Consider the following 23,690-nt stretch of genomic DNA (forward strand, 5'->3'; position numbering starts at 1 on the left):
CAAAAGTCCAATACATGGAGAGCGGCCTGTCAGTAATCAACTGGGGAAGGGGTGTGGTCCACCCAAGCAAGTGGCTCCAATAATGGGGATTCTCATAGGCAGGTCACACCAATACAGTTCTGGAAGATCAGTCCATCCTATACCCCATGACTGGAGCTGTGAAAATGGAATTCAAGCACCTGGGGATGAAGATGCTGGCAGGAGAAAGGCATGGCGTCAGCATCCCCAGCAGTGGGCCAGGATTGAGGCAAAGCTACAAACCCGCTGGAAATCTGCTTACAACAAAGTATGACATGAGGCTCACCCTAGACACTGAAACTCTAGCAGTGTAATGAATTCCATGCATTTCTCGTGGATCAAGGTCACCCACTGGGTCAGGACTGACTTTGGAACAATCTTGGAGGAGTTTCTGGAAGGGGGCAACAGCAGAGATCTTGAGTCAACTAGCAAGGGCCAACATCAGTTCCCAACAACTACATGTCCTCCAATGCTGGTTTTCTTCTCTTTTATTGAACTCTGTCCTACATATAGTAAACTACACAAATATTAAGTGATAGATTTTTACAATATACATATACTTGTGTAACCACCACCCAGATAGAGATACAGAACATTCACAGCACCCAGAAATCTCCGATAGCCCTTCCCAGTCAATAACCACCATTTTGGCTTTTATTATCATACATTAGCTTGACCTGTTTTTGACCTACACATAAGTAGAATCATGCAGTATGTACTCTTTAGCATCTGTCTTCTTTTGCTTAATACTAAACCTATGAGACACTTCCGTGTTGCTGCATATTGCTATAAGTTGTTCATTTTCACTGCTATCTAGTATTCTATTGTATAACTCTACACAAGTTCTTATTGTCAATGACATTTGGGTCATTTCAAGATTTGGGCTCTTAAGAAATCCTCTGTGAACATCCTTGTGTATGTCTTTTGGTGGACATAAGCACTTATTTCTGGTGTCATACACATGTGTGGATCGCTGAGTCATAGGACGTACGTCATTTAGCTTTAGTTCCTTGGACACTTTTAAGAGTAATTTCTCCACTAGTCAGTTTAGAAAAGAGATNTGGAACCCACCCAAATCCCCATCAATGATGGACTGGATAAAGAAAATGTGGCATATATAAACCATGGAATACTATGCAGCCATAAAAATGAATGAGATCGTGTGCTTTGCAGGGGCATGGATGAAGCTAGAAGCCATCATTCTCATTAATCTAACACAGGAACAGAAAACCAAACACCACAAGTTCTCAGGCATAAGTGGGAGTTGAACAATGAGAACACATGGACACAGGGAGGGGAACAACACACACTGGGGCCTTTTGGGGTGGGAGGCAAGGGGAGGGAGAGCATTAGGACAAATACCTAATACATGCAGGGCTTAAAACCTAGATGATGGGTTGGGTTAATAGGTGCAGCAAACCACCATGGCACATGTATAACCATGTAACAAACCTGCACATTCTGTACACGTATCCCAGAATTTAAAGTAAGAAAATAAAACATAAAACACAAAATAAAATGCAAGTGTGTCACTGTTTCCCTTGAGTCATTACAAGGTTCTTGTTATTAACGCCTTTCAGAAAATTTTAAACTGTATGAAATTCAGTCATACACAATTAATATATTAAGACATTTTCCCATTCTGCTAAGCTTCTCCTTTGCCAAGTGTGAAACTGACTTAGTCATGTTACAAGAAAATATGGCCATGTATCTTTTCACTCTTGGTATGGAGGAAATGCATCTTGGGGCCTCAAGCTTGGGTATAATTATATTTATTTATTCAAAACAAATAATGTTGAGACTGCTAGGCTGTATAAAATAATTACCACCAAGGGTAAGAGAAAATTGCCTGATAATATCATTTGTTTGTAAACCTAAGGATAAAACAAATGAATCAGCTGGTTTTAGCTATTTTGGTAGATGGACTTTTGCAATCCCTACCACAAAGCACTGTTGTGAGAATTAGATTTATTTTATCTTTATTTCTTCAATAAATACTTACGTAGTGCTTACTATGTGCCGGTCATTCAACTAAGGCTACATATTACATATACTAACCAAATTAATTATCATGACCACATTTTGATGTTGGTTCAATATCCTCATGGATGTGGAAACACAGACACAGAAAGATTCTATAGTCACTGCCTCATACATGGGAGAGGTGCGCAGTGTGTGACTCATATGTGGAACTTAACAAACATGAGGGACCATTTCCTCCCAGGTCACACTGACTATCCAAGTTGAAAAGTGGATGAATGCAACCTCAACATTTGTAAGGCTGGGAAAAAATGAGACATTTCTGATTTACAACGATTTTAGAACTCAGATAGAATACGATGTACATATAGTTCAGCCTTTCCACTATTTCTTATTCGAAGGAAATTGAGACATTAGAAAATAATCACTGAGAGAATACACAGATCACTGATTTCGTGATGTTCTCACTGGGTATAATAACATAGGCATCAGTTCTCAAATCTCAGTGATTCTCTGAAAATACTTAATTGGAGAAATCTAGACTAAACAATTTACTATTTAAAATGCTTGAACTTGTCGCATTTTTTATCAATCAGTTGGAAGTATTTTAAGAGAAACAGCTGCTATAAATGGATTTGTTTGTCCAAATAGGATCCTATATTTGGTGGCTCCATGGTAATTTACCATCTGCCCCCCAAAAGTGCTGTGCATGCAAAATTTTGATCACAGTCCAAATTGCAGAGAAAATTTAATGTGCATTTGAAATTAATCAACCAGCAAACACATGGGTATATCCGAGTGTATAGACATATCATGGACCTGATGTATATAAAGGATTTTGCCGATAAAGGTACAAAGAAGAGTAGGACACAGGGCCTTTGAGAAGCTTTCATCTGAGAGAGAAGATACAACAAAGGCATATGCAAACATAACCAATGAAATAAATAGGAAGGCATAACAGCAAGGAGAGAATATCGTCAGTGATGACTTAGAGAGCACAGAGAGGGACAAGACAACAGTGGACTGGGCTGAACTGGACAGGACTGAGCAGGACTGGGTGGGAGAATTGGGACCAAGACTGGCTCCTGGGACTTCTGCCGGTCACACAGGAAGCAAAGGATTTGGCTCATGAGGAAGGGAGAGGGCAGTCCAGGCTGTCTGTTCATTATCACTCCAATGCACATTGCTCCGAGCCCCTCAGTGTGATTTATGTTTCTTCTATTTAAGTAGAATAATCCAGATGTAATTTTCTGCCTATGATGCTCTGCTCTTTTGCTGCGTTTTGTGGCTGTTTCTCTTTGTGTGCTCCATCCACCGCATAAGTGGCCGTGTTTACTTTGCTCTCTCATTCCCTGTATGTCTCATGGATAACAAAATTATAGAAACAGATCGAATATGTTTGAAATAATTCACATCGTGGCGAACCTTTTGGGTTGCCTGTATCACAGGCATTATCCCTTTATCTTTTCTCCTTTCCCCTTTTCCCACTGTGCCTCAAGACATTAATGGTTAATGGGCAGTTGCAAAACAGCATTTCCTCTCCAAAGAAATGCCACAAGAAAGAGCACAAAAGAAAGTGTTAATATATGTTTCATTGTACACTGAGGTTTGGTGGTGTTTCCAGACAGATCTGTGTTTTCTTTAATATTCTGCTGATAGGGGCATATCAGAAATGCAGCAGCTGATAGGGGATTCGTTGTCCCTGTCTGGGTTGATAGGAGGGGTAATGTGCTTCATGATTGGGGCTGGACAACATGACCCAGTGGGGAGGAAGAGGAAGCTGGGGCCAGTCAGTAGGTGAACTGAACCACCTGTAGGGGCACTGCTCTGGGATCCAAAAGTCCAATACATGGAGAGCGGCCTGTCAGTAATCAACTGGGGAAGGGGTGTGGTCCACCCAAGCAAGTGGCTCCAATAATGGGGATTCTCATAGGCAGGTCACACCAATACAGTTCTGGAAGATCAGTCCATCCTATACCCCATGACTGGAGCTGTGAAAATGGAATTCAAGCACCTGGGGATGAAGATGCTGGCAGGAGAAAGGCATGGCGTCAGCATCCCCAGCAGTGGGCCAGGATTGAGGCAAAGCTACAAACCCGCTGGAAATCTGCTTACAACAAAGTATGACATGAGGCTCACCCTAGACACTGAAACTCTAGCAGTGTAATGAATTCCATGCATTTCTCGTGGATCAAGGTCACCCACTGGGTCAGGACTGACTTTGGAACAATCTTGGAGGAGTTTCTGGAAGGGGCAACAGCAGAGATCTTGAGTCAACTAGCAAGGGCCAACATCAGTTCCCAACAACTACATGTCCTCCAATGCTGGTTTTCTTCTCTTTTATTGAACTCTGTCCTACATATAGTAAACTACACAAATATTAAGTGATAGATTTTACAATATACATATACTTGTGTAACCACCACCCAGATAGAGATACAGAACATTCACAGCACCCAGAAATCTCCGATAGCCCTTCCCAGTCAATAACCACCATTTTGGCTTTTATTATCATACATTAGCTTGACCTGTTTTGACCTACACATAAGTAGAATCATGCAGTATGTACTCTTTAGCATCTGTCTTCTTTTGCTTGATACTAAACCTATGAGACACTTCCGTGTTGCTGCATATTGCTATAAGTTGTTCATTTTCACTGCTATCTAGTATTCTATTGTATAACTCTACACAAGTTCTTATTGTCAATGACATTTGGGTCATTTCAAGATTTGGGCTCTTAAGAAATCCTCTGTGAACATCCTTGTGTATGTCTTTTGGTGGACATAAGCACTTATTTCTGGTGTCATACACATGTGTGGATCGCTGAGTCATAGGACGTACGTCATTTAGCTTTAGTTCCTTGGACACTTTTAAGAGTAATTTCTCCACTAGTCAGTTTAGAAAAGAGATGAAAAACTAGTAAGGTTAATCTGCAAAGTATGTTTTGAGAGCAGCACAACATTAGATACTAGCTTAAAGACTAAAGTAATCCGCCATTGCTACCACATTGTGTTGTACAAGACAATAAGAACTTCATGAAGGCAATTCCCACGCTCAGTGTAGCACCGTTCACAACAGGAAAATGGTGGAGGAGCTGACTAAATAAATGCAATGAGGAAATGTGGCATAGGGCTTGGAGTTTACTATTCTTACTTGTGAAGTACTGCAGAGGGTTAGGAGTCAGACTTATGAGTGAGGCAGAACCAGGTGATCATCCCAGCACTACCCATCTCCAGCAGCTGATCACAGGGTAGCCACTTAATGTTTCCAAGCCCCTTAGCAAAATGAGGGTAATAGTCCTACCTCATTTGGATGTTGTGAGGACCAAATCGGACAATGGTTGCTAAGAATGTACCACAGTGCTTAGCACATAATAAGCAATTAAACAGTACCTATTTTTATTAGCAGGTAATCAGTGATAATTTTGTGATTTTGAATAATGATGATAATTAAAACAAATACAAAGTTGACTCAGGTTCATTGCATGTGTGAGCTAAGGGGTACCTAGAGATCATCTTGTCACCCTGCATGCTTCATAGGTGAGAGGACCAGGGCACACAGTGTGTAATCACAGGGTCAAGAGGAGGGCAAAACCTATGGCATTGTGTATTGGTTCTTCTCAGCAAGCCCCTTGGTTGGCTTTAAGTCCTCTGTTAAAAATCCCCTTTCCCTGAGGTGGGAAGTCCTATTCTGAGGGTGAAGGATCTGGGTTCAGTGGGTATTTAATCTAATCACCGCAGGCATCGGGGTTCCTTAGGGAAACAGAACAAATAAGGGACACACACACACACTCTCACACACACAACTCATACACATCACACACACTCACACACACACACACACAACTCATACACACCACACACTCTCACACACTCTCTCACACTCACACACACTTGTACTGTCTCTCACACACACACAATACACACCACAGGCACACACTCACACTGCACACACACAGTCACACACCACACTCACACATGCACACTCTCACACACACTCGTTCTCATACACACACAATCACACACACTAACACCTTCCCATACACACACGCACTCACAACACACACACGCACACACCACACACTCACATGTACACGCACACATTCACACACACTCGTTCACACACACTCACATACACACTCACACAGTAACAGTCACATACACACATGCACTCTCACACCACACACTCACATTCACACACTCATTCTCACACACACTCTCACACGCACACACGCACACACACATACATATTATTTACCTGTTATTTGACTCCATAAACCCATCCTGTGAAAGAGGAAGCTGTGTCTTATTGAGATGAAATAATTGGCCCCAGGTCACCCAGCCTAGAGTGGCAGAGCCAAGAATTGACTTCAGATCATTCTACACAACACTGCCCTTAGTAGAAGAAAAAATAGTGCCAGAAAGACAATAAAATCCAACAACTTTTATAAATAAGTCCTTGGAGCTCACCATTCCAGGAGATGGGAGCAGTCCAGGACAAAACTCGAATCTGTCATTTCAATCACTCGTGCTCTCCCTGGCTAAAAGATTTAGAAGGAAGAGAAGATTAAAACTTTCCTTCATCAGGAGTTTCTGAATTATCTGTGGCTTTCAGTCCTCTGACTCTGTTGTGACAGATAAACCAAAGGTAGGGATTATGTATGGACAGAAAGAAAGGCCCATCATCTCGAACTGATACGAACATTGAAAAGCTTGATGAAAACCTTGGAAGGAAGTGTTTGAGGAGAGGAAGATTAGGGAATGTTGGGGAACAGTCCAGTCAGTTCTATACCCCAGCCCAGTCTCGTTTCCCCTACACACCCCCATTCAACCCCTCCTCAGGACACTGAACCCCATTGGGAATTCAGGATGGGGAAGGAGCCTATTTAACTGAACCTGAAGGAAAAGAGCTTCAAAGAGGCTTTTCAAATTATCTTGAGTGTCCAACTGCTCCTGTGTCTAATTTCCTGCAAATGAGTTACAGATACAAGAATTAACCTTTCCTCGAGAAGGAAAACAAATTACAGGAGATTTTACGTAGGTTTTTTGTTAAAGTGAAAAGAGAAGGGAAGAAAAAGACAAGACGAAGGAAAGAAACAATGTTGGCAGGAACAGTGTTGGCCGAGACAGGGCCCTTTGTGTGAATCAGAAAATGGTCCCTGTGAAATGGGAGAGTTCCTTGATGCCCCTAGCAGGACGTGCAACAGGGGCGTCGCTCGCCTGCTTGGTCAGCCTGCAGCTCAAACCCCTAAAGGGAGCATCCAGATGGGCAGGTGCAGAGACCAGCGCACGCACTTTTGGACTCCCACCCCATGGCAGCATCTAGGGGTGGGTGTCTGCGACTCTCAAAGCCCAAGTGGGCATATGTTACCAAATTCTTTCAGATTTGCCATCTGCAGATGGCTTGTGTGCTAATCAGCTCAAGGGTCCCTCTGCCTTATCGCAAAGGCAGAGGGCCTGTGTGACGGCCTTCTATATCCTGAGCTCTTGCCCAGTGCCCCAAAAGAATCAGATCAAATGTGGGCTCAAAGGATGAGTGCAAGGTTTTATTGAGTGGTGGAAGTGACTCTGCAAGATGAACAGGAAGCCTGAAGTGGGGATGGAGTTGGAACGTAGTCTTTCTTTGGCCACCCAGTGGCCGGGCTCTTCTCTGAGCAACCCCAGCCGAACTCCACTCAGTATCCAGACATCTCTCCTCATCTCTCTTTCTCTGCCACGTTGTTCCGCTATCGCTGGTCTGCTGGTCCGTTGGTCTGTTGGTCTCAACATTTAGCTGCTTGTGTGCCCACTAAGGTCTTGGGTTTATACGGAGGCAACATGGGGGCGTGGCAGGCCAAAAGGCAACCTTTTGGGTGTGAAAACAGAAATGCCTGTCTTCATTTAGGGCAGCAGATCTTCAGGCTTGAGGGTGGGGCCTTTGCCAGGGACCCTGCTCTTCTCTACCCAGCACTTCCCTGACCCCCTTCCATATCACATCCTCCACCAGGCCAGAGCCCACATTTGGGCAAGTGGTCTGAATTTCAGCCGCTCTCCCCTTCTTGCTGCATGCCTTGTGAAGTGCACAGTCTCTACAGCTGTTCATGGCAGCCTTAGATGTTGACTTTCTTCCTTCCTCATTTTGTGAGCTCAAGTATTTTTTTAAAAAATTACCTGATAAAATCAAGAGAGCATTTGTCTTGGTCAGCTCTTGAGGAGCATGGGGGAAAAAAAAGAAAGACAGTCATTCAAAGGGCATCCTTCCTGGAGGTGGCCATGAAAGATTAAACATGCTTCTCCAGATAGGGCAGTTGGTTGGTTCTTTACTAATTCATGACTTAGAGTGTGTCAAGGCATGTGATTTAGTTGGGGAAGTACAGGGCAAAGGAGGGTGTGGGTCTGGATGAAACTAATAGAGAAAACTCAGCTCACCCTGCAAATGCCACATGCAGTTTGAGTTTCACAAGGAAATGAATGTCAGTAAACTCCAGCAGGGCCATGTGGCCACATCTCCTTTTTTTTTTTTTTCAATCAGAGGCATTCAAATGCCAATGTAGTTATCTTTCAGGAAAATGATTATACCATTTGGACATAATCCAGCAATTCCAAGTGGCCTGTACTGTAAGTTGGCCCACTTAGAAAAATTATTATGGATCAATTTTATGTGGGTTACCCTATGTCATAAAATTTTACCTATAATAAAAATACAATAATAAGAGACTCAGACTATTTCCCTGGAAAACAAAAAGTGTAGCCATAAAGTAATAAGGCAGGGGTTTGCATATAGTGCCTTAAACCATATTTTTTGTCACATCTGATAGTATCACTTCCCTTGAAAATCTAGTGGACATTTCTTGTGGGAAGCCTAAAAGGAATATATTCCTTGTTAACCATGTTATTTCCAAGATGGCTCACTCCCATAGTTTTTGGCAGGAGGCCTCAGGTCTTCACTGCATGGCCCTCTCCATTGGGCTGCTTAAGTGTCTTCCTGTCATGGCTGCCATCTTCCCCCAGCATGAGTCAGCAAAGGGAGAGCACAGTGGAAGCCACAATGTCATTCATAACCTAGCTTCAAAAGGAACGCTCTATCATTTCCTCAATGTCCTGTTGATTACTCAGCTGACATGGTTTGGCTGTGTCCAAACCCAAATCTCATCTTGAATTCCCATGTGTTGTGGGAGGGGCCTAGTGGGAGGTAACTAAATCATGGGAGCAGGTCTTTCCTATGCTGTTCTTGTGATAGTAAATAAGACTCACAAGATCTCACAGTTTTATAAGAGGGAGATGCCCTGTACAAACTCTCTTCTCTTGTCTGCTGCCATGTGAGACATGCCTTTCACCTTCTCCCATGATTATGAGGCCTCCCCAAGCCACGTGGAACTGTAAGTCCATTAAATCTCTTTATTTTGTAAATTTTCCAGTCTCAGGTATTTTCAGCACTTTATCAGCACTGTGAAAATGATGAGTACAGTAAATTGGTATCAGAAGTGGGGTGCTGCAGAAAAGATACCCAAAAATGGAGAAGTGACTTTGAAACTGGGTAACAGGCCAAGGCTGGAAGAGTTTGGAGGGCTCAGAAGAAGATAGGAAAATGTGGGAAAGTTTGGAACTCCCTAGGCACTTGTTGAATGGCTTTGCCCAAAATGCTGATAGCAATATGGACAATAAAGTCCAGGCTGAGGTGGTCTCAGATGGAAATGAGGAACTTGTTGGGAACTGGAGCAAAGGTGACTCTTGTTATGTTTTAGCAAAGACACTGGTAGCATTTTGCCCCTGCCCTACAGATTTGTGAAACTTTGAACTTGAGAGTGATGATTTAGGGTATCTGGTGGAAGAAATTTCTAAGCAGCATCAAGAGGTGACTTGGGTGCTGTTAAAGGAATTCAGTTTTATAAGGGAAGCAGATCATAAAAGTTCGGAAATTTTGCAACCTGACAATGCAATAGAAGTGAAAAATTCCATTTTCTGAGAAGAAATTCAAGCTGGCTGCAGAAATTTGCATATGTAACAAGGAGCTGAATGTTAATCTATAAGACAATGGGGAAAATGTCTCCAGGATATGTCAGAGGTCTTCACAGTAGCCCTTCCCATCACAGGCCTGAAGGCCTAGGAGGAAAACATGGTTTCACATGTAGACTGGACCCAGGGTCCTCATGCTGTATGCAGCCTAGGGATTGGTGCCCTGCAACCCAGGTGTTCCAGTCATGGCTGAAAGGTGCCAAAATAGAGCTCAGGTCATAGCTTCGGAGGGTGCAACTCCCAAGGCTTGGCACTTCCATGTGATGTGGAGCCTGTGAGTGCACAAAAGTCAAGAATTGAGGTTTGGGAACCTCTGCTTAGATTTCAGAGGATGTATGGAAACACCTGGATGCCCAGGCAGAATTTTGCTGGTGGGGCAGCACCCTCATGGAAAACCTATGCTAGGGCAGCTCAGAAGGAAAATGTGGGGTCAGAGCCCCCACACAGAGTCCCTGCTGGGGCACTGCCTAGTGGAGCTGTGTGAAGAAGGCCACCATCCTCCACCCCAGAATGGTAGATCCACTGACAGCTTGCACTATGCACCTGGAAAAGCCGCAGACACCCAATGCCAGCCTGTGAAAGCAGCCAGGAGGAAGGCTGTGCCCTGGAAAGTCACAGGGGCAGAGCTGCCCAAGACCATAGGAACCCACCTCTTGGATCAGTGTCACCTGGATGTGAGACATGGAGTCAAAGATCATTTTGGAGCTTTAAGATTTGACTGCCCCACTGGATTTCGGACTTGCATGGGGCCCATAGCCCCTTTGGCCAATGTATCTATTTGGAATGGCTGTATTTACCCGATACCTGTACCCCCATTATATCTAGGAAGTAACTTACTTTTGATTTTACAGGCTCATAGGCAGAAGGGACTTGCCTTGTCTCAGATGAGACTTTGGAGTTAATGCTGAAATGAGTTAAGACTTTGGGGACTGCTGGGAAGACATGATTGGTTTTGAAATGTGAGGACATGAGATTTGGGAGGGGCCAGGGGTGGAATGATATGGTTTGGCTGTGTCCCCACCCAAATCTCATCTTGAATTCCCATGTGTTGTGGGAGGGACCCAGTAGGAGGTAATTGAATCATGGAGGCAGGTCTTTCCCATGCTGTTCTCATGATAGTGAAGAATTTTCACAAGATTTGACAGTTTTATAAGGGGGAGTTTCCCTGCACAAGCTCTCTTCTCTTGTTTGCCACGATGTGAGATGTGCCTTTCATGACTGTGAGGCCTCCCCAGCCATGTGGAACTGTAAGTCCATTAAATCTCTTTCTTTTGTAAATTGCCCAGTCTCAGGTATGTGTTTATGAGCAGCATGAAAAGAGACTAATACACCAGCTCAGCCCTGTTGATGTGACCACACAGGGTATGGATACTAAGGGGCAGGACCAGTGGGAGCTGTCTGGGAGACTGGCTGCCACACCTTCCATTGCCAGATGTCTGTCAGTCCTTCTCTCACTCCAGAGGACACTGTATTCTCCAAGTTCTCCTCCTGCTCCCTGTACACTCTTCCTTGTCCTGCTTCCATACTTCCCCTCTTCTGCCCATGGTTTCCAAAATGGCATTTTCGAAGGTGAGGCTTTCCCATAAATACATACATATATTTTAGGGACAACTCCTAACCTCTATATTTGTCCTAGATTCCTCTCAGAAGCTCCAGGCCTGTGTTAACATCTCCTTCTGGACTAAGAGGGCCAGTGGAATGCATTTCACCTGATTTGTGGGGGGAAGGGCCAAGCTCATGACCTTTGTCATCTTCAGATGATGCTAGCATTGACTGCAAGGAGAAGGATAGAGAACAAAGATCATAGCTGTGCCTTATGACCCGGGTGCCATCTCTTCCATTTAGCCAGGAACAGTCCGGGTTTATGTCCCTTGACCCAGTGTAATTATTAACATTGTTCCCTTTTACTCTCAGAAGTGTCTTATTTTGAATGATAAATTATATGATTGTCTCATAGCCCTTTTACAACTCTGGACCATTTATCATTGCTTTGTAATGTGCAAATGTTATAAAAGCTATCTACAGACTGGATCTGGACTGATGCAGGGTGTCAGCTGCATGGGTGAAACTGACCATTAGAAACAATTAGATGATATGCTAAGAAATGTTATTCTCCAAACATTTCCGTGGTATTTAACATTCTTTGGCATTTCAGTGACCTTTTATGAGGCACAACACAAGTGGAAAGATTCATTTATGTCATGATCATCACATTGTATCTGAGAGAAAATGAGAGACCCAAAGCAGGTATCCTGGGCTGAGTTGAATATTGCATTTCAGAACCCATTGACTGGATGCTAATTTCTGTCATTTGCATGGGGGGCCCCATACTATCATTCCTATCACAGTATCCATGTCAGCTCAATTTTCAGAGCAGCTGTAGCTGAAACACTGACCCACCACCGATTACAGTGGTGTAATGAAGTGCAATGGGCCGGTAATTATTCTACATTACACTGATCAAGTAACATACAGCCCGTAGTGATCACAATGAGATCCCAGTACTTGGTCAGGATGGAGGAGAAAAGGTCATAAATGTTATTTAAAGGGTGTCATCAAAAATGAGTTTGCAAGGCTAGAAATGTAAGAGGTTCCAGTCCCAAGATGTTATCTTAGCCTCCTATCTCATAATTGCCTCACAGTTGGTGTACAGAGGCCTCCTCTCATAAATTTGTCTTGAGTAACTTAATGAAAGGTTATATTTAAAATCCACCTGTAAATTGAGAAGGATCTTTTGATAGAGAAGAGATCTGGGGGCAGGATGGAGGGAGGACAGGAAAGCCAATAATGAAATTTCAAGCAACTCAACATTCAAAACATTCTGGTTCACTTGCTTCAGGAAACATCATAATTGACCTGATCAATGCCCCCAAAACTGAGGGTGTTTGTGGGATGGACCCCTAAAATTCCCAGAGAGTGACTTCCATACAGAGAGCGGCCTAGGTTAAAACTTCATTTTAAATGGGTATGAAAACCTGAAAAGAATAAAGCAACTCCTGTAATTTAGTAAATATTCACCTTAGGAAAGCTGCCTGAGTTCACCATTTAACAATTGCTACCTCATTATTTTAAAACATTCCACAATTCAGGTGGCCCTAAGCATAGGATTGGTTCTGGAGATGGCTACAGTTTGGGTTTGCAACCTGTTGAAAAACATGGACCCATAAAGTTGTAATGTTACAAAAAGGTAAGGGCATCATACCAACCTGAGTGTTTCTACCACAAACGCAGCCACTGCGCAACACCCCTATATGTCTTACGTGCATGTGTGGGTGTACATGTGTGTGTACACACACACACACACACAGAGCATACACCCTCACAAGACCATAAGATTAGGAACTCAGATATTAGACCACACAGGGTCAGCTTCATGGACCCATGGAGTCCACTGTCCTATGGCAGAGCCCCCCACTTCTCCCGCAGTCCCCTCTTCCCCTGTCTGCCTCTCCTCTCACCCCTGCTCTCTTTCTTGCTTTCTCGCTACTGCCCCAAAGGCCTGTGCCCTACTGAGATACAACATCTTCTCTTTGCAGGAAAGAGGTAGAATAGGTATCAGCTGAGATTGATGAGTTCTGGGTAGGGCTATTTGAAGATTTCTAGAGTCTTTAGACCCCATACCACATCAAATATTTTAATTGCACCCATTTTGTAGACTATTTGTGCTATAAAAATATTTGGGATGATTTTTCTAGGGTTACTGGTGATATTATTTGTCTAAAACGAACCCATTTGGCTTATACTTGGCCATGATTTTGCAAAAATCACCATAGGCAATCAGGAATTCTTGCAAAATGAGAAACTTGAATTGTTGCCAATGCTAAACTTGACAATAGAGTGTAATGTCACATTCTATGGGCATCTCATCCTACATTTATCAAGGTTGACTTTGCACTGAATGCATTGTGGGCTTTTTTGTTCGTTTTTTAGGTTTCCAATTTTCCTCAAGTCCTTGTGGAGCTTGCAGGCCCCATGTACTTTGTCTAGAGTGCCTAAAAATGACTGAAAGAACCCTGCAGTAAGAGCCAGACATCCTGGGTTCACAGCCCTCTATCTGGTTGAGCAAGTTATTTGAACTCTTAGAGCCTTGGTTTCCTCATCTGCAAATTAAAGATAATAGCCAGGACCACCCTGGTGAAAGCATAGAAAGCATTTATCACAGGGTCAGCTATGCAGCAAGCCACTCAAATAATCTTAGCTGTTATTTTCAGTCATTCGTTTTTACTTTTTATGTTCTTTGCATAAGAAGTGTTATAATAATAATAAAGAACTTTCAAAGAAAAAATTACTCATACTCTCCTAATCAAACATTTTCCAGGTTCCATTCCATGCCTATATAATTTTACAAAGTTGCAATCTTTTCATATTTAAGTGTTCGTATTTTGAGGAATTTTTTTCTTGCACCTTTGGATCAAAATTACTTTTCCATTGTTTTGGTTTTCAAATAATCATTCTTAAGAGCTGTGTAACATTCAATGATGTTAATTTACCATCATTTGTTTAACTGTTCCCATACTGCTAATCATTTGAATTATTTTCATAGACATAATTTATGACTATGTCATTTATTTTTTTAATCCCTTTATATTCCTAGCTTTCTTTGCTTTTGGAATGAAGCATTCAGTGAGGTTACTTTCTACTCTGTGAAGTAACATTTCCTTCAATTTGTCTAAAATGTAACTGGATGCTGTTTCAAAGGGCTCCTTCCTTCTAGTTCTCCTCTTCTTTGGGGGCCTCTGATAAAAACTATGAGCAAAGGAAGGAGAATAAAGAAAATTTCTTTGCCTCTTCCAGGAGTTGGGAGTAGAATTTCTTATGCTTTCTATGTGTGCAGGGCAGGACCTTACCACAGGCCAACATTGCTTGGCCTGACCCCATTTGCCTCTGTGTGCAAGGGAGCCAGTCACTGCCTGACCCAGCCATGCTGCACCATGTGGCCCCATCCCTGGCTGAGGCTGATCAACCCAGAGAGGTGGCCCACATGACCCAAGGTCAGGATGTATGAAGAAGCCAGGTGCAAATGCGTAGCTGGGTCAATTATTTTTCTTTCTGGAGTTTGAACACAGAAATATCCAAAAGTTGGTATCCTCAGTGTCGATGGTGGTGTGAGCCTATAGGCTGGAAATGTTGGTGTGGAGGACCAACTTCAAGAACCCATACACACACCCTGCCTCCTGGTGTCCATGCCTCTGTGTAGTTCTTCCCCTTGAGCATGGGCAGGGTGGGTGACTTGCTTCTGATCAAAGATGATGGAACCTGTGGGGTTACATGTATGTGATTACAGAGTTGTGATTAGGTTGTGAAGACTGCACTGCCCATCTTGGGAGAAGACTTTCTTGCTGACTTTAAAGAAGTAAGTAGCCCTGTTGGGAAGGCCCATGGAACAGTAGCTGATGGCAGCCAACAGCCAGCAAGAACTGAGGTTCTCTGCCCAGCAGCCTACAAGGAACCAGTTCCTTCTAACAAGCACACAAGCTGGGAAGGAGACCCTTCCCCAACCAAACCTCAGATGAGACCAGTCACAGATGACATTTTGACTGCAACTTTGTGAGACCCTACAGTAAATGGCATGGTTAAGCCTGGCCCACAAGACTCCTGACTCATCGAAATTGTGAGATAACAAATGTGTGTTATTTTTAGCTACTAAGTTCATGCAGCAATAATACTGTTAGTCCACATAAGTCAGAATCAGGAAGGTACAGAAAGTAGGAGGGAGCAGGAACTTAAGGTAGAAAAAGAGACTCACAGAGTAGAAGGTGAAGACAGCAGTTGACAGACAGAAAGACACCTGTAAGAAGCCAAGCTCCATCTGCAGTGGAGGCTTGAGCCAGCATCAAGGACTGCTTCTCAGGTTCCCAGGATTCAGAGCTCTGCTGCCAGTACAGTAACCATTGGCCATGTAAAGTTATTACATTTAAAGGTAAATTAATTAAAATTAAATAAAGCTAAAAACTCAGTTCCTCAGACATACTATCTACATTCCAAGTGCTCAGTAACCACTATAGCTAGTGGCTACCAAACTGGTGTAAAAGAGAAAATTTCCATCATTCCAGAAAATTCTATCAGTCAGGGCTGCTCTAGATGCTTCTGAGGCCACTTGAGTCAGTTCTGGTTCCTGAGGGACTCAGCTCTGCCACCATTACTCCCTTCCCAGGCCTGCCACCCCATCTCTTTCTGGTTTGCTGAGTATATGGACTTCAGATTATTCCAATATTTTGATATCTATTCTTGTACCCAGATGACCGCCACCACACTTCAATGACAAAAATTGTCATTCCATCTCATCCCACACACCAGCACTCATGAGCCTTCTTTGCTTGTCACCCTGGCTACTGTCACATCTTCCCACCTGCCTTCCATCCCTTGGGGTAAGTCAAGAGACATCCTCAATGGCAACTGATTTTTTTTTGTTCTACTCTCTTGGGAATGCACTTGGGGTGAAACTATTGCACTGTCTTACAGGCAGCATTTCCTTGTTCACGTGAGTCCCAGAGGGCTGGCTGAGTTACAGGGTTTGCTTTCCCTGTTGACCTTCGCCCTACAAAGCATGGTTAGCTCATTAACCATTTTGCTATTGCTATTACTATACCTTTAAATCAGTCACCAGAAAACGTATTCCCTTGCCATTGTAGGTGTCTGGTGTAAAACTTTATCTCTCCCTCAGCTCAGGTAACAGGATATTAAAATATTTTTATCAAGCATGCTGAAAAGTTCAACTGTCAAAAATAGTAATTTTGCATCAAGTTCAAAATGAAATAGACAGTCCCAGAAGGATAATTTTGAAGAATCTGCTTTTGTCAAACCTCGGGGGGAGAGGGGAGGACAGCAATGAATAAAAGCAAGGGAGCAAAGGGGGTGGGGCAGTGAGCAGGAAAGGTCTGCATTTGATCGGGCTGGATTTTCACATCCAGCGCATATGTAATTCACACATAGTAACTCACAGAAAGCAAAATCACGAGTGAAGGATCGAGTGGCACATAAGCCAAGGGGATTTACTGTCTAATTGTACACCACGACAGGTTCCATTTCCAACTTAGCTCCAGTCAGGAAAGAAATAAGATGTAAGAAATGAGAAATAAGGGGTGGTGAAAGAGGAGAAGAAAGTGGAGGGGAAGACTGCATATGGAGCAATGGGAAATTAAACTTCTGTTCAGCCCTGGGCTGCACGTGTGTTCAGTTGCTTGTGTTATCTCCAGATGGTGAGGGCTGAGGACCTGTGGGCAGGGTTTGAGGCTTGTGCACTTCTGTCTCCCAGTGCCGGGATTGTGCCAGGAGTCGATAAATGCTTTGTGTCAACAGATGTATACTAAGATATTAAAGAACAGCGTTGACGTAAGCCCCAGGACACTCCCAGATTTTCCCTTTTGTTTCTCCTAAGGAAAATTTCTGGATCGTAACTCCCATCCAAAACACGACTCCCCTCTTTGCTGACAACACACCCTAAAAATTAAAGAGCATGGGTTTTGGAGCCAGTCTTTGGTTCAAGCCTGGCTATGCAGTTTACCAGCTATGGCCCTTGGGCAAGTGACTTCATGGTTCTTGAACTCATTTTCTCATCAGTAAAACACAGATATAATAAGTCCTACTTCATCAGTTTTATGGAAATTAAATAATTTAAGATAGCACGTACCATACACTGAGTCATTAAATATTAGCTGTCACACTCCTTGTTATTGTCAAAATCATTGTCACTATTACTGTTCCTATTACTCGAAATCCAACATAAGTGGCATCAGCTCTGACATGGTTTGGCTGTGCCCCCACCCAAATCTCAACTTGAATTGTATCTCCCAGAATTCCCACGTGTTGTGGGAGGGACCCAGGAGGAGGTAATTGAATCGTGGAGGCCGGTGTTTTTCATGCTATTCTCGTGATAGTGATTAAATCTCACGAGATCTGATGGGTTTATCAGGGGTTTCAGCCTTTGCTTCCTTCTCATTTTTCTCTTGCTGCTGCCATGTAAGAAGTGCCTTTCACCTCCCACCATGATTCTGAGGCCTCACCAGCTACATGGAACTGTAAGTCCAACTAAGCCTCTTTTCGTTCCCAGTTTCAGGTATGTCTTTATTAGCAGCGTGAAAACAAACTAATACATGCTCTAATAAATAAGTCCCATTCCTCCTGGACCACACTTAAAGTTCCCTCTTTTGACCATAGCATTTTTGTCTCAATCAAATCTTTTGCCCCTGGGTTTAACCTTTATAATACATATCACTCTTTGAAATTTGTTACGTATATATTCATTTACTCGTTTATTGTCTGTTTTGTCTCTATTCAATAGAAGAGTCCTATCAATCTTGTTCCTTTCTTGAGTAATTCAAATTATATTAACTTTTTTAAAAACAGCCTGTATTGCCTCAGGTGACTGGGAAATCCAAAGTGATTGCTGGATTCAGAGTTCAGATGAAGCTGTCAGGACCCTTGTACTCTTCATCTCTCAGCTCTGCTTGCTTTTTCTTTGCTCCAATGTCACACACTTTTTCCCCCTATGGAAACAATGTGATCCCCTACAGTTCCAGAGAAAGAAGTAAATGATGTCGCTCAAATCTCTGGCGAAAAGTTCAAGAGCTACCTCTGATTGAACCATTTGAAGTCACATGCTCATGCCTGAACCAATCACAACAGTCTATGCAGTCTATGCAGTCTATGTATGCATGGAGAATTCTAATTGGCTAATCAGGGACACAGTCCTCCCTTACCGCAGAAGGGTGGAGTCAGCCTTGACCAAATCAGGTAGAAGGAACAAGAATATTATGGAATAATGAATGAGGGATAGTTTCCCAAATACTGAGCTGACAAAATAATAATAATAAACACCACCGCACTGTATACATGATACCTAGCATGGAGCAATCACAGCATAAGTGCTCAATGAATATTTTTTAAATGAATAAGTAATTTATGTGTTTATTTCTTGCCTCCCTGATGCCTAAAGACACAAGGGTGTGAAAATTCAGGCAGGATCCATCCCAGGATTCAAGGCTTGCTCCAGCCCCTAAGAGCAGGGTGATGTGGGGTGAGTTAACGTTCTCCCCTCTGAACATCTGCTCTTCCCTAGAAACCAAGGTAGAAAATACTTTCTCTATCTACCTCTCTCAGGATTTTTATGAGGATTAAATCAAATAGCATATATAAAAGACCTCTTAAAACAGTACACAAGTGAGTGTTGCAAATAATAATGAGACTGGCTGGCAGCTGAGGTTTAGAGTCATAATATCCTCCTTGTCTAGGAAGTGCCTTCAATACGTAGCACATCACACGGAATGTGGTGGCTGTAGGACCGCTCCATGCCTCTTACTTCTTTTCAGTGTCTGTGTAGTGCTTACTTGGATGCTTTGGCTAAAGAAAGAAAGACTACTAAGGTGTGAGTTCATCCGTGTGTGTGCATGTGTGTGTGTGTGTCTGGTGTGCGTGTGTGTGTGTTTTAAACCAAGGTTTAACGAAACCTCAGGAGTTTTCAATCTGTTTTCCTAATAAAGTTTACTCAGAAACATTGGATCGGCAGTGACTGTCGAGAGACCCCAGGGCTCTTTGTGTAAATTGAAAAGACTCCTGAGCTCACTCCTGTTTTTATTATGGGAATCACACTAAATGTGATAATTTTTATGAAGCATGTTTGCTGTCAACTTCTAATTGTGCTTGTTCGTAAGCAGCTGAATAGGAGCAAACCATCTCAATCCATCTGTGATTACAGTCACCAAACAGAATCTTCCCATCAGACCTGAAATAGAAAACCTCGCCTTTAATAACTTTGTGTCGCACAAACGCTGGGCTCAGACTCTCAGAGGGAACGTGGCATCACATCGAATGTCCTCTCCCCCATGGTTAACTCTTACACTTCAAAGTTGTGTGTGATTTAAGGTTTTATTTGGGGCTGCATTCTCTGCAGCCCCAAATACGAAGTGATTTCCCCATACTAGATACTAAGAGGCGCACTACAAGGCTTACTGACCTCTGCTTAGTGGCTATTATTATGAACTCAGAATTAAGCTGATTGCTAGTATAACACATATACTTGGTTATATTTTGTTTATAATATTTGTCATAGTAAAATTATCCTCTCAGCACACTTCTAAGCTCCTTAAGGACATTCTCTTAGTTTAGAACTAGAAAAAATACCGAAAAACCTAGAAGCTGTTTAATCCAAGCTTGATCTAAAAGAAGCACAGATAGGCCAGGTGCAGTGGCTCATGCCTATAATCCCAACACTTTGGGAGGTTGAGGCAGGAAGACCACTTGAGGTCAGGAGTTCGAGACCAGCCTGTCCAACATGGTGAAACCTGTTGGACTAAAATATTAAAAGCAGCTGGGCATGTTGGCGGATGCCTGTAATCCCAGCTACTTGGGAGGCTGAGGCATGAGAATCGCTTGAACCCAGAAGGCAGAGGTTGCAGTGAGCCGAGATTGTGCCACAGCACTCCAGCCTGGGTGTCGGAATGAGACTGTGTCTCAATAAATAAATGAATAACAATAAAAGAAGCATAGATAAATTAAGTCTATTCATTGTAGTCTAAGGTATAGTGCTAAACACATAGTAGATGCTTAACAAACCCTTGCTGGCGTGACTTGAGTGGATTTGTAGCCTGTGATTACCTTTTAGCATCATTGGCAATCTGCCATAAAAACACAGTATCTGTTGACATATCATATCATGACATAAAAACGGATGGCAGCCCTGCACAAAATGCACAAGGCCCGAATGGCCCATCAACCAATCTAGACAAGGCTATCTCAACAGTCCACCTGAGCCTGGATTTAACCAGGAGTTGTGCAGAGGATGGAGAATTCAGGGAGGCTTCTAAATCTAAACCTTGAGATCTCAAAAATTCCTTGAAAAGGATTTTCTACAAGGAGTTCTTCCAGTCCCTTGTACCCAACACCTCATATTTATCCATGCTTTTGCTTTACTGTTCGCTCTCTCAGAAACGCCCTATTCCTCTTTTCCTGTCACCCTCACTTGACTTTCCTGCCTCATCTGCTCTGCACATCCAGACCTTGGGTCACAGCCCTCCTGGAAGTGGAGTCACAGCCACAGCATCGGTACCAGCAACCATCCCAGCTCCTGGCTGCTGGGCCCGGGCAAGGCACTTTTGACTCATCATCTCCTATGATTATTCATAAAACCCCACAAATACATATGATTTTACTCCTTTACAGATGAGAAAACTAAGGCAGAGATTAGTTAAGTAAACCACCCAAGGTCATATGGTTAGTAAGTAGCCAAACAAGTGTCAACCCCACTTGGTCTGACACGAAAGCCTCTGATCATAATCTCTCTCACGATGCAGCTTTGCTTGGGTCGACCACCTTAAAAGACTCCCGTTTCATGGGGTCTTAGTTTATCTGAGTTTGGGAATTAAGGTTCATGTGCAACTTCATAGGGTATTTGCCCTCTGCTGATGACCTTATATTTGGTCCCTCTGGGAATGGCTGTGATGCCATTGCCTTAGGGGAGGAAGTCCCAAACCTAAATTCAAAGCCCACAGAAATGAGTCTGTTGGCTGGGAGCATGAAGCAATGTGTTAATAACATGAGTCACTGAGATTTCACCATCTTTGTGCTCTGCAAATTCCCTTGTCATGACAAGCTATTATTTTGGGAGTGTTTAGGGCCACTGTGTAGCAGGAGTCTTGTTTTGCAGCCTAAACTGGACCCTGAAGAATTCAGGCTTGTCCAGGCATTAGGGAAAGAATGTGCCAAGAATCGATTTGCACAAGGGACCAGGAGCCTGTTGGGAAAAGCCTCACCCTAAGGCAGAGAGAGTCCAGGCACATGAGCTCGGATTGCAGGAAAAAAGAAAACCTCAGTAGAACCCTGTGTGACAAGTGTCTTGTGCTTTCTCCCCACTCTCAGCCACTAGGCACTCCTGCTGAGTTCAAAGGAGAGGGCACTTCAGCCAGAGAGCAAACGAAAGCAAGGCAAGCTCGTTCACTAAAATGTTCTTGAACAGTTGAGGGCCCACGATGGCGCCCTGCTGTTCCGCTCCCCTCACCCTGGGTGGCGTTGCTACTTCACTGTCGTGAAACAGGACAGCCCACTTGGTGAGCATGGAACCACAAGTCTCTGATCCAGTCGCAAGCAGAATGTGCCAGCAGAATACGCCTGTATCTGCAAATGTGTCCCGATTGAAAAGCAAAGCAAACCTCCACCACCCTTTCTCATACATCTTTGTGTTAAACATGTTATAGTTTTCTCAAGTCAGATTTTTGCAAAATTCTTGCTGCTTTTCATATGTGGATCTTGTCCATCATCAGTCCCTTTTAGAGAGCAGTCAGTCCCACGTGAGGAGCACTTGTCATTCAACAAGGAACTAGGAGATGCCTGGTGTTTGAAGGGTCACTTGGCCTGTGGCTACCTGAGGCCAACCCCGAGCCCAGTGCTCCTCCAAACCCTGTCCATCAAGTGGCTGCAACAGTTGCCCGTTTCCAAGAGGCCTTTCCCCTTATGAAAGGATCCAGCATCCTCACTCAGATTAAACATGATTCCTATTGGTTGTGTTTCCTAAACAAAATTGCTGGTAAATTACATCATCAAATGCAATTGACTTTAATGTCATCTTAAAACTTTAAAGATTTTGTAATGTTATTGACTTTTCATCTTTTCTAGGCCTTCCTAGTTATATAATGATATGCAATTGCTAGAGGTTTACGCCTTGAAAAAAATACAAAAATGCCATACTGTTTCATGCCTCTTGGCCTTTGCTCATGTCTTGCCCTGTGCCTGGAATTCTATTAAGAGCTGGCATTTGCTGAGTACACACTACGTGGCAAGCACTATACCAAATGTGTCCCAACATCCTTATGAAATAGATATGGTTATTGGTCTGATTTTGTAGTTTGGGGAAACTGAAGCACAAAGTAATAAATGACTGGCCCAAGTTCATATAAGTAGTAAGCAGTTAGAATTAAAACTCAAAGACCGTCTGCCTTGCACCAAAACTGAGCTCTTGGCCATTCTGACAAACTGCTGCCCGACAGAATGTTCTTAAAGCCCACCTCCTTATGTAAACATTGAACGTCTATTAAGCCTTCAGGATGCTGATCCAATATCTGCTCCTTTATGAAGCCCTTCTTGACTCCCATAACAGAGCTAACCTCTCCCTCTGGGCCACTTTGACACCATGTATACACTGCCTTGTTTTGCTTTGTCATCAGAATTGTTATCATGTCACATGGGTCTATCAATTCCTCGAGGATAGGAAGCATGTCCCATGCCTCTTTGTATCCTTCAGATGTCTGGCATATAATAGGATGTTCAGTACATGCTGATTGACCACCTATTTGAAAACAAACTTAGGCCAGGCATGGTGGCTTCACCTGTCGCAGGAGTCTTGTTTTGCAGCCTAAACTGGACCCTGCACAAAGTCCTAGCACTTTGAGGGACCAAGGCCAGAGGATCACTTGAGCCCAAGAATTTGAGACCAGCCTGGGCAACAAGGCAAGAAAACAAAAAAAATTAGTTGGATGTGGCAGCATATGCCTGCAGTCCCAGCTACTTGGGAAGCTGAAGTGGCAGGATTGCTTGAGCCCAGGAGGTTGAGGCTGCAATGAGCTGTGACTGCACCACTGAACTCCAACCTGGGTGACAGAGTGAGTCCCCATTGAAAGAAAGAAAGAAAGAAAGAAAGAAAGAAAGAAAGAAAGAAAGAAAGAAAGAAAGAAAGAGAGAGAGAGAGAGAGAGGGAGGGAGGGAGGGAGG

This window comes from Rhinopithecus bieti, unplaced genomic scaffold, assembly GCF_001698545.2.
Source record: "Rhinopithecus bieti isolate Rb0 unplaced genomic scaffold, ASM169854v2 scaffold_33066, whole genome shotgun sequence".
NCBI classification, from domain to species: domain Eukaryota; kingdom Metazoa; phylum Chordata; class Mammalia; order Primates; family Cercopithecidae; genus Rhinopithecus; species Rhinopithecus bieti.